The sequence below is a fragment of the Pinus tabuliformis genome, chromosome X, assembly GCF_031772625.1.
Source record: "Pinus tabuliformis cultivar Carrire ecotype Pingquan chromosome X, CPIR1, whole genome shotgun sequence".
Classification (NCBI taxonomy): Eukaryota; Viridiplantae; Streptophyta; class Pinopsida; order Pinales; family Pinaceae; genus Pinus; species Pinus tabuliformis.
In genome coordinates, this window is record NC_142308.1 from 1,289,134,366 (window position 1) to 1,289,152,256 (window position 17,891).

The following is a 17,891-nucleotide window of genomic DNA, read 5'->3' on the forward strand; positions in this document are numbered from 1 at the left end:
ACAATTTGAAGAGCTAGTCAGCATTGATGAGGCTCTGGGGGTTCTTGAAGACCCAGAGACTGATGCTTATGCATCTCAGGAATCAAAAGAAAGAATTATGGCTCTGGAAAAGAGAAGAGCGAAGATCTTATTGGATAGAGAAGAGGAGTGGAGATTGAAAAGCAGAGCTATTTGGTTGAAAGCAGGGGATGAAAATACAAAAATTTTTCATAATTATGCAAAAGGGCGGAGGAATGCAAATACTATCTGGAAGCTGAGGGACTCTGAAGGCAGGGAGGCCTCATCATTTGAAGATCTGTCTTCTATGGGAAAGAATCGTTTCCAGTCTCTCTTCTCCGATCCTGGGGGGATATCATTGCCTGAAATAATCAGAACTGCCCAGGCTTTTCCTCAGTTTGTGGAGGAGGAAGAAGCTGAAGATCTTTTTAGAGAAGTGACAAAGGAGGAAGTAGAAAGTGTAATAAAGTCTATGGCGAAAGATAAAAGCCCAGGGCCCGATGGATGGACCATAGAACTCTTTACACACTTTTTTGATTCTATCGGGGCAGAAATTACTGAAGTTGTGGAGGAATCTAGAGTGAAAGGAGAAATCTATGGTCCATTCAATGCAACCTTCATAGCCCTTATTCCAAAAAAAGAATACCCTGGTTCTTTCGAAGATTTCAGGCCTATCTCTCTGTGCAATACCATCTACAAGATTATAGCAAAGATCATTGCGGTTCGCCTGAAACCCATCTTATCTTGGTGTATTTCAAAGGAGCAATTTGGTTTCCTGGACGGGCGACAAATCCATGAAGCTATCGGGGTAGCTCAAGAAACTATTCACAGTATCAGGCAAGCAAACAAAAAGGGGGTAGTGCTCAAAATAGATCTATCCAAAGCCTATGATAGGGTCAGTTGGACGTATTTAAAGTTGCTCTTGACACATCTGGGCTTCCAGGTGGGCTTCATAAATTGGATCATGGGATGTATCACAAATGTAAATTTTGTTGTCCTGATAAACGGAGCTGCTTCTCAATTCTTTAAAAGTCAAAGAGGGCTGCGTCAAGGGTGTCCGCTCTCCCCCCTGCTTTTCCTTCTTGCTGCAGAAGGCTTGAGCAGACTTTTTGCAAAGGCAAAAAGTTCAGGTTTGGTAAAAGGTTTGGAAGTTGCTGTTAATCTGTTCATTACACACCTGCTTTTTGTCGATGATATTCTTTTGTTTTCAAATGGGAACTTAAATGAAATTTTAGAGATTAAGCGCATTCTTGATCAGTTCCTGAAAGCTACAGGGCTTCAATTAAATGAAAGGAAGTCTCAATTAATCTTTGAAGGCTTCAATAGACAAGAGGAGACTATGATTGTTGCTCACCTGCCCTTTGGAACCTGTAATATGGAGCAGCCGTTCAAATATCTTGGTTTTTGGCTTAAACCATCCTCTTACAAAAAGCAGGACTGGAATTGGCTAATAGCGAAGATTGAACAAAAAATATCCCATTGGAGTTTCAAGTGGCTTTCTAGGGCAGGAAGACTTACCTTGGTAAATTCAGTCCTTCAGGCTATACCAATTTTTTGGGCAGCATTGACCTGGATCCCAAAAGGGATTCTCCACAAAATAAAGCAGATTTCCAGTAGGTTTCTGTGGTCTGGGTCCAAAGAGGAATCTGTCCTCCCCTGGGTGGCATGGGATAAGATCGCAAGACCAAAAGACTGGGGTGGATGGGGTTTGAAAAGTCCCACTGACTTCAGCCTAGCCTTAGCAGCTAAATCAGGTTGGAGAATCATTTCCATGGAGAATCTCTGGACGAAGGTAGTTAAAAGAAAGTACATTGACCCTACTCCACTCGAATATTGGATTAGAACCCTAAACAAAAAAGGAAGAAACTGTTCTGTCATCTGGAAAGCCACTGTTGAGGCTTTTAAGGTAATTGAACAAGGTCTGGCTTGGCGGGTTGGAAATGGAGAAAGTTTGAGGATCGGTAGGGATCCGTGGGTAGGGTGTAGTGAGGGCTTTGCTCTTTCTCCTGGAATGCTCACTCACCTGGATGATATAGGAATAAGAAGCTTAAGGCAGATTGCAAATATGGAGCAGTCATCTATATGGGGGCAGGCTTGGAAGTCTGAAGCCAATCTAGGAATAGATCTCACCTGGAGAAATGAATGGCAGCTATTCCTTCAGGAGCTTAGAAGATCTAATGTAAGAATAAAGGACAGGCCGGATTCTCTGGTTTGGGCACATGCTGAGACAGGGCTATATTCTCCAAAGGCTGGCTACAATTTCTTGATGAAGAATAAAGGCTGGAATCCTCCTGTTTGGTGGTCAAAGCCTTTGTTCAAACTTAAGTGTCCTAAAAAAGCTAGAATCTTTTTTTGGTGCGCCTTAAATCATAAGATTCCTACATGGGAAATTCTACAAGCCCGATTTAAGCAGGGACCTGGAAGATGCCCTCTGTGTTTTGCTGATTCAGAATCCATTCACCATCTTTTCCTATCATGCCCTTTTACAAAGCAGGTCTGGAATGAAGCGGAAAGGCTCTTAAATGTAAAATTAAGGTGGGAGGGAGATAGTATGACCACAGCTTGGGAATATTGGTGGAACCATTTTCAAGAGAGGAACCTGAGGAATTTGCCTCCCATCATTTGCTGGGGTATTTGGATTGCAAGGAATCCTAGTATTTTTAGAGAAATGTCGACCCCTGTGGCTGCTATTGCCATTCAAAGCAATGCCATTCTTGATAGCATTCCTGTAAAGGAGGATCCTGCAAAAATTGATCTGCGGAAGGAGCTTCGCATTAGAGATGGGATACCGTGGGCTTTCTTTGACGGGGCAGCCCAAAACAATTCCACGGGTGCTGGGTTGTGCATACATCTTAGTGATTCTCACTCACTAAAGGCCTCTGTGGGAATCGGGATGGGAACAAATAACTTTGCTGAACTCACTGCCTTAGAGCTGCTCCTTTGTTGGCTCATCCACAAAAATATTCTTACAGTTCAGATTTATGGAGATTCGATGAATGTTGTTAACTGGGTTAATGGGAAATATAGATGCCAGCACTACATGTTGATGCCTTTACTAGAAGAAATACAAACCTTAAAACAACAGTTTAATGTTTTTTCTATTGACCACATCTACAGGGATTGCAACGAGGAGGCAGATCAGCTTTCTAAAGAAGGTCTGCAGCAAGCTATGGGCACTTGGAGAGTAACAGAACAGTTTCAGGATCAGATCCGTGTGTCGGATCTCCCTCCAAATATATAATGTTTTTTTTTCCACTTATATGCACTAGATTATCTGTGTTTCATAAGATATCGGTGGCATATGTCAAATGTGTTTTTTCCTTTTATATACTGTTATGCTCTGGATTGATAGAGCGGATTGTGAACTGTTTACTATATGGGTTTTTTCTGGGTTGTTTTCCTCATGAAAGGAGACCCAGGAGACACTGTGGACTTCAGCTCTTTTTTGGTTATGGCTTTTCAGGCCGAGTACAGGAGACTTTGTTTAGCGCTCTGTAGGGGTGCTGATGATCTTTCTCAGAGGAGCCTTTGCTCCTTATCAGGCAGTTTTTTGCAGAATGTTAACTCATATGCTTTGTAACTTTTTTATTCCTTATAAAAAAGTTCGCTTTTTTTCCTTGGAAATATATATATATATATATATATATATATATATATATATATATATATATATAATCAAAAGAATTATTATCAATCATAAACAAAATATTTCAATGTCCATATTAAAGAAAAACAAAGTAATTTAAGTTAAAAAAATTCTTATATATCACACTTCCGACTACTAAGGAGACTTGTAATTTATTTCAATTTTAAGATGGAGTTGATATATAAGATTTTAAAAATAAAAATAATAAAGAAAAGTTTAATAAGGGTTATACATCAAATATTTCAATATGTGTGTTGAGTAAAACATTTTAACATGAGACATATATAGTGAGAGAAAGAGTGAGAATTATTATTCCATAAATAGGTGCTTTCTAATTCAAAGTATGAGGGAGATTTAAAATTTTGTAAACAAGTTGACTATCGTGTTTACTTCTTCCATGTTGACTGGAATCAATGCTTGAAGTTGCATTGACAAAATGAAATGTCTTGGAGTTTAAAATACATAATAATATTGAGATTTGTGACCTCAATATGAAGTTTTGTTAGAATTTGTGACTCTAACAAATGACAGGGAAGTTTTGTATATTTTTTTTTTTGGTAAAAAGTGTAAAATGAATTATTGACCAATGTAACAGAATCCAAAATAGTGATTCTTGGCATCAGAAACCCTTGAACATGTCACTATTTTGATTGTGTTTACATATTGTTATGGTTAGTTGTTCTTGGCGCTCGAAAACCCCTGAACAATGGCTAGAGGGTATAATATGAAATCCTTGTGTGTTAGACAAGTCAAGTTTTAATGGATAACTGAAAGTGAAATATCCAACAAATGGTGGTAGGTCCATAGAGTGGTTCATTACTTGACATATTTTATCGTGGAAGCCTTGATGAGCTGAGTATGTCAATATTGTTGATCTTACAAGTTCCTCAATGATGGTCGAAGACAATTGCATCTTAAATGAGTCAATTGGGAAGCTTGAAGATTGTGGTGGAAAAAGAGCACGTTCTGTGAGATTTCAGGGTAGAAGTTCCATTGAGACCATATCAGACAAATGTGACTTATATGTGAAATGTAATTTGCGATTCTTTGTAATTGCTCCAAGAAGCGCTCTACAACCGAGTATAGAGTAGATGTGTAGTGTAATGTAAGTATGTAAATAATTCTAAATGTTAGCTTAATTAAAAAAACTAAAATTAAAAGTCAACCCAGTATAGAGTAGATGTGTAGGTGTAATGTAAGTACGTAAACAAAATTAAAAGTGAACCGAGTATAGAGTATGTGTAGGTGTAATGTAAGTACGTAAACAATTCTAAATGTTGGTTTAATTAAAAAAAAAAAAACAATTCTAAAGGTTGGTTTAATTAAAAAAAAAAAAGTGATGGGCGATGAATTCAAACATTTAAAAGTTGGGTCAATTAATAATATAAAGTAAAGTAACAGAAATAATAAAATTCAATTAAATGTTGGGTGAATCAATAATGTAAGGTAAACTAATAAAAATAATAAAATTCAATTTGTTATATTTTGACTTTTTTATTAACTTGTGAATAGGCCTTGTTACACTATAAAATGGCTTATCAATACCGCATGCCCAAAAACCATAACTTATTTCACAACCAAAATATTTTATAACAATAAGACATGATTCTTAAATATTCACCCCCACTTTATCGTGGATATTATTAACTTATAAAAATAAGGCTTTGTTTCAATACCATGGGCCAATACCATGGCTTATCAATACCACATGCCCAAAAAACATAATTTATTTCACAATCAAAATATTTTATAACAATATAACAAGATTCTTAATCATGGATATTTACCCCCACTTTACCATTGATATTATGAACTTGTGAATAGACTTTGTTACAATAGCATGGGCTAATATCATGGTTTATCAATACCACATGCCAACAAATGATAACTTATTTCACAATCACAATATTTTATAACAATATGACAATATTCTTAACCATAGATATTCACCACCACTTTACCACGGATATTATTAACTTGTAAATAGATTTTGTTACAATACCATGTGCTAATACCATGGCATATTAATACAACTTGTGCAAAACCATAACTTATTTCACAATAAAAATATTTTATTTTATTTTAATTTTATAACATTTTTTTAATTTAAGTAAAAAGGGCAAAATTTATAATTAGTTTTGACATATATCTAAACCCTCTTTTCTACTTTGCGAATTTTTTGGATGGTCATTGTTTTACCGCACCTTTGTTCGAGATGAACAATCTGGTTTACTTTTTAGAGCAGGCTAGCTTGTTCTCTTCAACATTCGCAGTTATCAACAACCAGGCTTCGGCATGATTTAGTGCAGATCGAAATATGTCATTTTAAGATTAAACGTGAATCTTTACCGCACCTTTGTTCCAGATGAACAATCTAGTTTTTTCCACACCTTTTACTTTTTAGAGCAAGTTAGCTTGTTCTCTTCAACCCTCGCAGTTATCAACAACCGGGCTTCGGCATGATTTAGTGCAGATCGGAATCTAGCTTGGAATATGTCATTTTAAGATTAAACATGGAATTTGGGATTCACTCTCCTTTTAGTTATGCGCTACATTTGGAACTTTTCAAAGCTAGGCAAACTTCGAGATTACAATACTGCCCAGATCGGTAATATTTGGACTAATTTAAGGGTTTTTTTTATTATCTATTTAGGGTCGAAGTAGGGTTTTGACCATTGACACTTTGAATGCAAAGATCTTGTTTTTGATTTATTGTTATTTTAAGTGGGCATCTCCGGATCGAGTGGTCAGCTTGGGATAGAGTGATATTTTCTTTTTGTTTGAAGCGAAAGTCGGTGATTTATTTTTTATCTGGAGCAGGATTTGATTCTCGGTACTAAAAGCAAGATTTTTCCTATTAGGGTTTCTCGCAAATTAAAAGGTTTACTGAGATTTTGTGACTGGGTTCTAGATCTAATCTTCTGTGGCTAGATCTAGATCTAATCTTCTATGGCTAGATCTAGATCTAATCTTTTGCCTTATTTCTCTATGGCTAGGTCTTGACTCCCACGCTGTGTTTCGGCACTCTCCGTTGTCTCACACTGTGGGGTTATCAAAGGCAACAACCAATTTCATAGACGAACCACCTATTCAATCTTCTGCGGCTAGATCTAGATCTAATCTTCTGCTTTATTTCTCTGTGGCTGGGTTCTACAGGCAAGTAAAATATGGCTTCCAGCTTCACGAAAATAGCCGCTAGCTCAGTTCCGGCCGCTTCTAGAGGGCAAGCTCCTGTCCATATCATCAGTGAAACCCCAGCTTCCACTGTCCAGGTGGTCCAGGCCTCACTCGATGAGGCATTGAAGTTTTCCAAAAGTACCATAATCTATCGATTCAATGGTTTTTGGCCGTTGCTGACAACTCTCCACAATTGGATCTCGAAGGTATAGAAGCTTGTCATTTCTGATGAAATTAACATCTACCCCTGTGCTAGGGGTTTCTTTGTAGTAGATTTTGAAAATCCTGAAAGCAGACAACGTATTCTAAATTCCAGCCCTTGGTTTTGGGAAAAGTCAGGCCTATTCATGAAGCCATGGAACTCATCATTCGATCCCTCAATAGCATTCATAACCTCAGCATCAGTTTGGGTGAGATTGCCAAGCCTACCCTTGCATCTCTAGAATCTCTCCTCACTAAAAGCCATTGGAAATGCAATTGGGAAATTTTACTGCAGGTGCTCAGAAATAGAGGAATATGCCAGAACCACCTATGCACGCATCTGTGTGGAAATGGACGTCAGTGCCGGATTCCCAACTAAAATAAACCTAACAAGTAAAGACTATGTGTGGAACCAGAAACTCGATTATGAAAGTGTCCTCTTCAGATTTCGATCCTGCTTTGAGACAAGTCATCTAGCCAAAAATTACCCAAAAGCCTCCCAAAAAAATCTTGCTAGAAAAAACCACCATAGATCTACATGGTGGGAAGGAGCACAAAAAAAACACTACACTGTCATCAAAGAAGAATACTCTAGAGAAAACTCAAAATCACAAGAAATCGGGCAAGAAACAACTCTCAAGACAAGCAGGGAGAAAGCCCCACCCAACAACAAAAAAGTGAACTCGACAACCCCTCAAGCATCAATAGTTATGAGAATTCGAATACCGCACAAAATAAATCTTCATTTAATAGCAAAGCAGATCTCCTAGACCAAACTTCTTCTGCAACTATCTTCAAAAGGACGAACACAACAGATCGCGAAGCTAAGACACCAATGTCTCAAGAACCAGAAGAGATGGAGATGTAAGATAAAGGAAGTTGGAAGACCGTAGAGAAAAAAAGAAAGCTACAACACCAATATCACCAAGAAAGAAGAAGAGCCAGACAATTAAAAACAAAGAAAGTTATAGGTCTGATAGACCAATTTGGTCTCAGTGGATGTTAACCACTATCATCATCAAGACTACTAAAAATATTTCCATAGAAATTAAGTTAAGGTTTAAATAAAATTAAAAATGAGAATACTTTTATCTTTAAAGATGTGAAATTTATATAATATAACAAGTATTAGTAAGAATCAATATAGATCCATCTTAAGTAAGGATCCAAGCAATGACAACAAGCAAAGTGAAGGGAAGAGAGAAGGAGGGGGATATTGACAAAACTAGAGGGTGGAGAGAAAGAAGCAAAGTGAAGGGAAGAGAGAAGGAGGGGGATATTGACAAAACTAGAGGGTGGAGAGAAAGAGAAAGTGTCATGGGGGGACGCTGAGAGAGAGAGAGAGAGAGAGAAAGTTGGAAGGAGAAAGAGAGAGAGGAAAGAATAAAGACATATAGAGATAGAGGTGGAGAGATAGGGGGAGTGACAAGGGAGAGATGAAGAGAGAGTGAGCGAGAGAAGAGAGAAGAGAGAGAATAGGAGGAGAGAGAGATAGGGAGAGAAGGGCAAGAGAGAGAGAGAGAGAGAGGCACACAAATGTAGGGGAGCAAGAGGGAGATAATGATAGACTTGGAGGGAAGAGAGAGAGAGAGAGTGATGGTATGGAGAAACACAGGGAGGTGGGAGAAAAAGAGAGACAGAAGGAGAGAGATAGAGTTGTAGGGGGGGAGAGGGAAGGAAGAAGAAATAAAGGGAGAAAGGTAGAAAGAGAGAGGGAATGACGAGGGAGTGATAGAGAGAGAGTGAGGAAGGGAGGGGAGTGGAAGGAAAGAGAGAGAGCAGGAGAGAAGGAGAAGAAAGAGAGGGAGAAGGGGAAGAGAGAGAGGCACAGAGGAAGAGGGAGGGAGAGAGAGAGTGTGTGTATGTTTCCAGGGTGAGATAGAGAGAGGGAATAAGAAAAAGACACATGGATACAAATATAGAGATTATATAGTATGATATAACTAGCCTAGATCCATGCTAACTCGGATCTATCAAGGGTAGAAGAGATCAAATCTCTAGAGGTGCAAACATTTCCTCGAGTTTACACTCAAAAAAGAGGTTGGCACCTAGATATTGGATCTCTCTTGGCGCTTGATAGATCCCAGGTTGAGTTGGATCTAAGGTGATATTAATCATGTAAAGTAAGCATTAAGGAAAAGAGTTAAATTTAAGTATTAAGAGAAAGAGTTAGAAATAATGCATACAAGTAGAATTGGTTCGTTACTTGAGATATTTTTTCAACATACAAACAATGTACTTGTTTGGAATCTATTTTCAACCAACCAACAATCTACTGGTTGGAATCTGTTGAATTTCATAAACACTATATATGTCACCTAATTATAAATTTTATGGTGAAATAGAAAAATAATTTTGTGTGTAACCAGCTCACTATGTTTGCTCCTCTAATTTCTTCGTTCAATCGTAATTGAGAACAACAGCTCGTTCGCATTTGAATGAGAAAATTTCAGAAACTACCAAACTTGCATCAAGGTCCACAAAAGTTTAATATCGAAAGCAACAAAAAGAAGCCAATTTGTCATGAAAATGCAGTGTTACCTGAGAATACTAAAGTGGTGTTTTCATTCTATGTTAAACGCACTGCTGTCTGACTTTGAGTTTGGGAAAGGTTGGAATCCCTAGCATGCAAGTTATTCTTGCCTTTCTTTATAGAAAAATACAGGAGATAAATAAGAGAACTGAATAAATCACTCTTTTTCATTCTAAATCCAATTTCAACGAGTAATGCCAGAAGCTCTGATTTAATACAGTCACTCCCATCAGAAGATTACAAAGTAATTTAATATTATCAGCAATCTGCGAATAAAACGATAACAGTCAGAAGGAACCACTGAGTGTGCTATAAAGTTTCCTGCACCTGTACGCCAATGATAATATATTTAATTATTGATCATGCCCCACGAGGAATAATTGCCCTCCGACGAATATGTAATTTATAATAGTAATCCTGTTTACGGAAAGTGTAAATCCAATTCTGCTGCTTGGTCGGCTCCCATGAGGTTGAAATTTTGCATTGGAATTAAGAGGAGAAGGTATCTAATTTTTTTAATAATATTTTAACGAAGTTATTTTTTGCCTTGAAAGTTATGGAAATTCCAGTCATATTTTGAAAAAATCTTTGTAAATCCAAATTATAGTTGTTAAACGTCAAAATTTTAGGTGCCTTATACGTTTTTGATGGCGCTGAATCTATTTCCACCATCAAAAACACAATTTAGACGCTGTCTCTACAAATTTTTTTGCCCACATTCCAACCAATTTTTTGAAATTTATTTTTTTGCCCACATTCCAACCAATTTTTTGAAATTTTTTTCCCAGATTCCGACCAAATTCCTCCCCCCATGGACGACTCCATTTTTTTCAAAAATAATTTTTTATAGAATATTATTTATTATTTTTTCATAAAAAAATGAGATGAATATAAAATAGGATAAACTAGTACAATATTTTTAATGTGGTTGACATAGGCGAAGGCTTCATAAATATAATCAAAAAAATTATTGCAACATGAAGAATGTCTTACTAATGCATACATTTCCCCGATTAACATGTATAAAAAAAAATTATGGGTCACCTTTAACTTAAAAAAAAATAAATAAATGATAAATGAAAGTTATAAATTCCAAACTTATCATGGAAGACTTATTAGAATTGGAATAATCTCAAATCCCTAAGAAATTGGTGGGGAGCCACATGGCACAATCTATTTTTTTTAATTTATTAAAAGAATGTACCATTTTACTAGATAAAATCTGATTATATATAAATGAATGTTATAAATAATAATGAGGAATGAGGAACTTATTAGAATTGGAATAATCTCAAATCCCTAGGAAAAGTGAATCTAATTTTTTAGATTTATTAAAAGTCAATGCAACCTAATAAACTCAACTCTTTAATACACTAGAGTCCTTGATAAACATTAACACGAAGCATATGTTGAGCATATTCCCTTGAGAATCAATTTAAACCTTTAATTAAAAAAAAAAAAATCAACAAATCCTCATCCACCTTAAATTGACATAAGAATAATTCTTTAGATTTATTAAAAGTCACTGCGACTTAAGAACTTAACTTTTTAATACATTTTGATAAACATTTAGACTAGGTATATATTGAACATAATCCTTTGAAAATCAATTTAAATCCTCAATTAAAAAAAAAACAGAAAAACAAAAAAGAAAAAGAAATAATCAAATCTTCATTTACCTTAAATTAAAATAAAAAACTTTAAACAATTAATTAATTTTTATAATTTTTCATAATTTTAACAATAACACATATATTATAATATTATTTTTTTATACTTATTTACATTTACTAACCATTTACTTCGTATAACTCGAATTATTATGATTACTAAGTTTAACTAATTTAGATACTTTATTGCAATGCAGGTCAACTATTCCATAAACTAGGAGTGCAACGGGTGCTTTCAGGGCTCTCTGACTATCGATTCCCTGCCGAGCACGACTGTGATGTAAATGAGACTAAATGGAAAGGCCTTAACATTTAACTAGGCTACGTTGGGATTTTCATTTTTCCTTTTTTGTAAGAATGAAACCTTCTTCCACGGCAGTTATCCGTCAATTGCATTTCATGTTTTCGTTATACCGACTATTTCAAAATGACCTGTCCGTTTCCAAGTTTCAATCCTTTAACAATCCTTTCAAACTTTTAAAAAATTTTGCAACTCATTTATATTTATATTCTTTATCCAAACTGTTTAAGATTCCTTTTAATTAATTAATTCGTTTCAAGTTTACTTCACTAAGGGATTCTAAAAACACTATGTCTTACCTATTATAGTCACATGGGAAATTTGGCAGAAGGAGATTTCTATAAATAAAGTGATGTTTTGGGTCTTTCTGACTACTTATGTGAGTTGGTTTTTTTTCAACACTATGTCTTACATATTATAGTCACATGGGAAATTTGGCACAAGGAGATTTCTATAAATAAAGTGATGTCTTGGGTTTTTCTAGTAGGGACTACTTATGTGAGTTGGATTTTTTTTTGCATTCTACTCTCAGTGTATCTCAAGAAAATTTTGGGTCATGATATCAATAAAGAAGTCGAATTTAATGCATCTTGACAGACATAAGCTATAATTGTAGGTTTTTGAGGACTCTATTTTAACTATTAAATAGACCATTGTTGATCACTACGTTCTTAACTTGGATTTGCTTCATAACACAAGAATTGAAAACAATATCATCCCAATTTCAGTGTATTAGCTTCAAGCACATTTTCCATTAAGTAAGCATTAATGTTGATAGCATATCCAATAATGTATTTCTCATTAATGTAAACAAGTTAATTATGGAGGATTTTGATGAGGGACAATTGCTCCACATAAAAGAGAGATAATTATGAGAGGTATATGTGTTTTTACTAATAGTGGTGATTGACATGTGTTGGTTGAATATGTGTCTTTACTAGTAGTGGTGATTGACATGTGTTGGTTATATATGTATCTTTACTAATAGTGGTGATTGACATGTGTTGGCTATATATGTGTCTTTACTAATAGTGGTGATTGACATGTGTTGGTTATATGTGTCTTTACTAATAGTGGTGATTGACATGTGTTGGTTAATTTGCTGCTTTTTTTTAAGGACCTGCATCATTGTTATTAATTTTTCGTGTTTAGGATATGTTCATTTTATGTATCACTTTCGGTTGGTTCTAGTGTTGTTTAGATTGGCGATCATTACAGAGCACTATTGCCATTTATGTTCATCCTATCTTATAGTTTTGGTTATGAGTCCTTTTTACACTTTCAATAGTACAAAATGCCTAAAAAATATATTTATATTTATTTTGAAATCAAATATCTTTTTCCATGAAAATAATAACAAAAATAAAAAATTATATACATTTGACAATTACACCAATTAAGAAAATAAATAATATCATTGAATTTAGGCTTCTATGATCCATATTATGAAAAGTAAGAAAAAATTTGGTAAAAATCACATCATCATATTTGTAATATCACATTTCCAATTACTAAACTAACTATTGATAATAAATGAGTTCATAGTTTTAAAAACCAATTTCATTTTTATTTTCATAACGTAAATTCCTTAATAATATCAAAATGTTAACCAATGATGCATATATCATAACACTAAAATTAGTTAGCATTAGTTCATATTGATAACATTATCATATAATGATATCAATAAAAAAAATTGTTTTATTGAGTTTATGGAAAGATAAATTGATTAGATACCATTTTTTTAATATAATATTTGCAATGGTCAAAATAATTATGAACAATAAAATCAATTGATAATTTTGAAATCCTATTTCTTTTCATTTTCATACTATAAAATGACTAATAATACCAAAATATTAATGAATTAAATATATATAATAATATTAAAATTAGTTAGTATTAATTTGATAATATATCATAAACTAAAATTAGTTAATATTAATTTATATTAATAACAATATCATAATGAAAAATGTTTCCCGTTAACTTTCTTGAATTCTCAACTAATTAGATACCTTTACTTAACATGCAGAATAATTATTTTTTTTTTTAAATTTAATTATATATTTTTGTATTTTCCTAAAGATATTTTTAAATAACTAAATTTAAAACTTTAAAATACACTTAATTTATATAAATTCAATAACTTAAATATACCATTTTCAATTTAAATAAAACTCATTAAAAATATAATTTAAAAAAATATTAAAACCATAACGTTTTGAATACATCCCTTTTCACAGATTGACTTTTTCATAAAGATTCTTTAGAGAATATTTTGACATCATAAATAGCATTATGACTCACTTTTGTAACATTTCGACTAGATTAATAATATTATGAGTTACTTTTTAGTATAGGTTCTTACCAGCTAAACCATCTTAGTGGTCACTCCCATAATCTCTTGGTTGAAAAAAAGCTCCAAGATTTAATCAAATCTCAAAGTAAACTTTTCACCATAAAGGAATACCCATTCCAATCTTTACTCACATGAAGATCAAATCAGGGAGATGATATTATTATTTAAGATTTTGGAATTGCTTTCTGCCAAAAACAACCTCCTTGAGTGTTGTTTTTGGTTTTTAAGGTTAAGTTATTTAGAAATGCTTACGTTAACACTACTTTCTAATCTAGATTGGGCTAGAGATAAATCGTAGGAACTGTGGGTGATTTTTGTTGGTTGTTCCAGGTAATTATACGCACTGTAAATATGCCTGGCAGTGGAACTAACAGTTTCTCCAACTATTCATCTCTCTAAAACTTGAGTTGCTTCAGTGACACTGGCCCTGCGGGCATCCCTGACATCTATAACCTCTTCCCAATTGCATTGCCTTCGCTGTGTTTGATAGAAGATCTTGGATACCACGATCTTCCCTTCCTTCTCTTCTTCCTATGAACCCAAATGATATTGATGTATCAACCAATTTGTTTCTCGGGTTTCTTGTGCTTCCCAAAGTTTGTTTATAGTACTGAGATTTTCTTACAACGCTTCTGATTGCCATTAACCAACACTGGTCTCATTTTACCACGCATGTGCCATCTCGTTTTTCCTTCATTGCTCTTAGCACGGGCTGCCTGTAACTTTCTCTCTTTTTTGGTGCTTGTTGTGTATGCTTTCGAAGATCAATGGAAAAAATGCCTTATCAGGCCATCACAAGATATTCCTATAATGAAAAGATAAACTCACAGTTTAAGTAGGAATAACATGCAATAACAATGCAAAATAATTGGACGAGAAGAATAATTGGTAGTTTAACAAAGAATAATAGGGAATAATGTAGTTGTAGATAAATAAATGCATAAGATTATCAATCAACATGCTTATTAAAGGAACTGATCGTGCTTATTAGATTAATTAAAAAAAAGTAGTCTATTTGTTCTACTTTTTGGAGTTTTTTAGGTATATTTTTGGTCTAATTTGTCTAGAATCCTGTAGGGATTTCTTGGAATCACAAGTTTGAGTTGTAAACTCTCCATAATCCCAGTTCTCTAGAGGTTTTTCATGGTGTTGAATCTATATAGTCAAAACCCCATTTTAAAAAACAAAAATTAAGAGTTGGCCAAAAAAAGCCGAGATACTTCTTGTTTGAAGGTTTATGTAATTGGGTTTGTCAGAATGTTACATTGGAGATTGATGCATAGTGTGCATTTTTTTTCAGCCAGACTGATCATCAAAACACCTAGTTTGTAACTCTAAATGTCTACTATAAAGATGTACATTGTGGATCAATCTATGATGCAACATTCTAACAAATTAGATAACTATGTTTAAGAATAATACATACCCTGAATTTTTCTTTTGAGAATAATACACACCTAGAAAATTTTTTCCGAATGTGAATAGCAGATCCCATCTTCTACTCCAATTGTAGGAATGAACTCATCAATCAAAGGATGAGGGACAGAATTATCAAATTCGACCTTTCCTTGTAGATGTTCTGTCAACTCTCGATCTATAGGGTTAAATTTTACACCACAAGGAAGCCCAAGCCAATCTTGAAGAACCTGTAACAAACAAACATCTCGTTATGAGCACAATCATATAATTTTAGGGGTAAACATTGTATGCTCTCCTCCCTTATTTTGAATAGAGCCAAAATAACAGCTGAGATTGTTAGCTATAAAGGTCTAAAGGGTTAACTCAATTTGATTTCACTTGATCTTATTAAGCATTTCATTAATTAAAATGAATATTGTGAGTGTAAAGATTTTTTGCAAGTGAGTGAAAGTCCCTTACTAAAGTTGTAGGTGACTTATAACCCTAACAACAAAATATGGTCATGTCTATGCTTCAAATATGCAACAAAATGTTAGAAAAACTCTGTAGAAAAAGATTATATACAAATAGAAACATATAGCAGTAGAAATAAAAGTGTAGCAACCCAATGGATAATATGAATAAGCAATTTTATTAATCAAAATGATAAACCTGGTGAGGAGAACTTATAAACTTGGGTCTATAGATCCCCCTCCATGGGATGGGTCTTTCTTGATCTTATGCTTCAACAACGTGCTTCTCTCTCTCAATATGTGATATGCAATGGGAGAAAAAAGGATGTTTGAACTCAAGTGGGAGCTCAAATGTTATGAGACGATAATGGGGACGATGAAAATGGTCATGGTGAAGAATGGAGAGAAAACCCTCTATTTATAACAAAATATTGGAATAGATTGAGAATTAGAAAATAATAAAATATTATTGGCTAGATCATAATCTAGCCTTTGTAGATATTTTATTATACTTTTTTGAGAGGGAAAAGATATTCAAAATGGTAAAATATTTTTATTAAGAAAGCGGTTAAAGTAATTAACAAATAAAAATGATTTATTAATCACTTTGTGAGGAATTAGTCAAATATGAATTTGAAATAATCATTAGATAACGATTTATAATTATCTCAAAAAGAAAAATGGGAATAAATGAGGAATAATAAATAAATAATGGTTTATTTAATTATTCCAAAGTGATTAAGTCAAAAATGATAAGAAATAGTTATCAAATAATGATTTAATAATTATTTCTAGAGAATTTTAACTAAATAATGATTTATTTAATTATTTTCATGGGGTTTTTTTTAATTTTAATGATAAATAATTTAGAAAAATGGTTTACTAAATTATGTCTTATAGTGAAAGTGGGTTTTACCATGGTAAAATTAATCCTACACGGTGTATTTTGATCCACCTTGGGTAATAACAAATTGTTCCCCAATGTAAGAGTGTCAAGAGCAAACCATATGACAGAAATATGTTGTAGGTTGCACTTTCATGAGACGCCGAAGGGGAGAGAGAGAGAGAGAGAGAGAGAGAGAGAGAGAGTTGAAGCAAGGTAAGGAAGAATTGAGAATGGATGGGGTGAGACCTTATTTAATAGAAGTCTCCTTCTATTGGTAAGTACATAATCTCAAATGAGGCTAGGGAGGCATACCCATACCCGCCAACATAACTGAGTACAAATAATTATGATATGCCCAGTAATGTGGGTCTAAGAAAAAAAGTACATGATACATGATATGCTGGCATCAATAGGCCAGAAAGTGATACAATGATATAATGAGTCTCATATACATAATGTGCCTGAAAAACAGAGGTCAAGACTGGATATAATAACATCTGCTAATCTGAGTACATGAGACATAATGCCCCCCCAAACTAAGAGGAGGGGGTATATCATAACCAAATAAGCATTGTTGAACAGGAAAGGGCTCTGAATATCTAAATGGACTATTTGAAGGAGACATGGATGTTGTGGGCTCTACAAGAGGTGAAAATTGAACCAGTCAAATCTACGGAACTACATCTGAGGCTGGATCATGACTTGTTGTCATCTAGGCATATGGGGGGCTACCTATAGGGCCACCACCTCATGAGGTTTGGAACATCTCACACACACCCAGGGAAATGATGGTACAATCTACTAGATCATTGGACCATCAAGTGCACAATTCTTGATCATGTGATAATGAGTTGAAGTCGAGCACACAAGAAACAACCAATTCAAATGGAAATAATGATTCCATTTTCTTGATCTGAGGTTCCTAACAATGATGAAGGCTAAAACCAAGGTACACCACCCTATAAACTACTCTCGTGAAATAAATGTGCTAAAGTCGACCGAAGACAGCTCGCCAAAGTTGAGGCAATGAGGATTCCTCAATAAAGGTGTGACGATCATAGAAATGTGACTAATATATTGACACTAGGGATGATGATGGAGGAATAAGATGAGTAATGGACTGACGACTTCCCTTGTCAGAGAATAATATGCATGGTTGACCTCGCAGTGACTGACTCAATTACAGAGGGGGTGGTCAATTACTCATATGGAGGCTTTTTAAAGATAGGTCAGAATAGCTGGAGGAT

The 17,891-nt window shown here is 34.3% G+C and overlaps 1 pseudogene; it reads right to left on the minus strand.

Moving 5' to 3' along the window:
- LOC149144763 (NAC domain-containing protein 75-like) overlaps positions 1-17,891 on the minus strand; it is a 51,714-nt pseudogene that overhangs the window by 13,969 nt on the left and 19,854 nt on the right.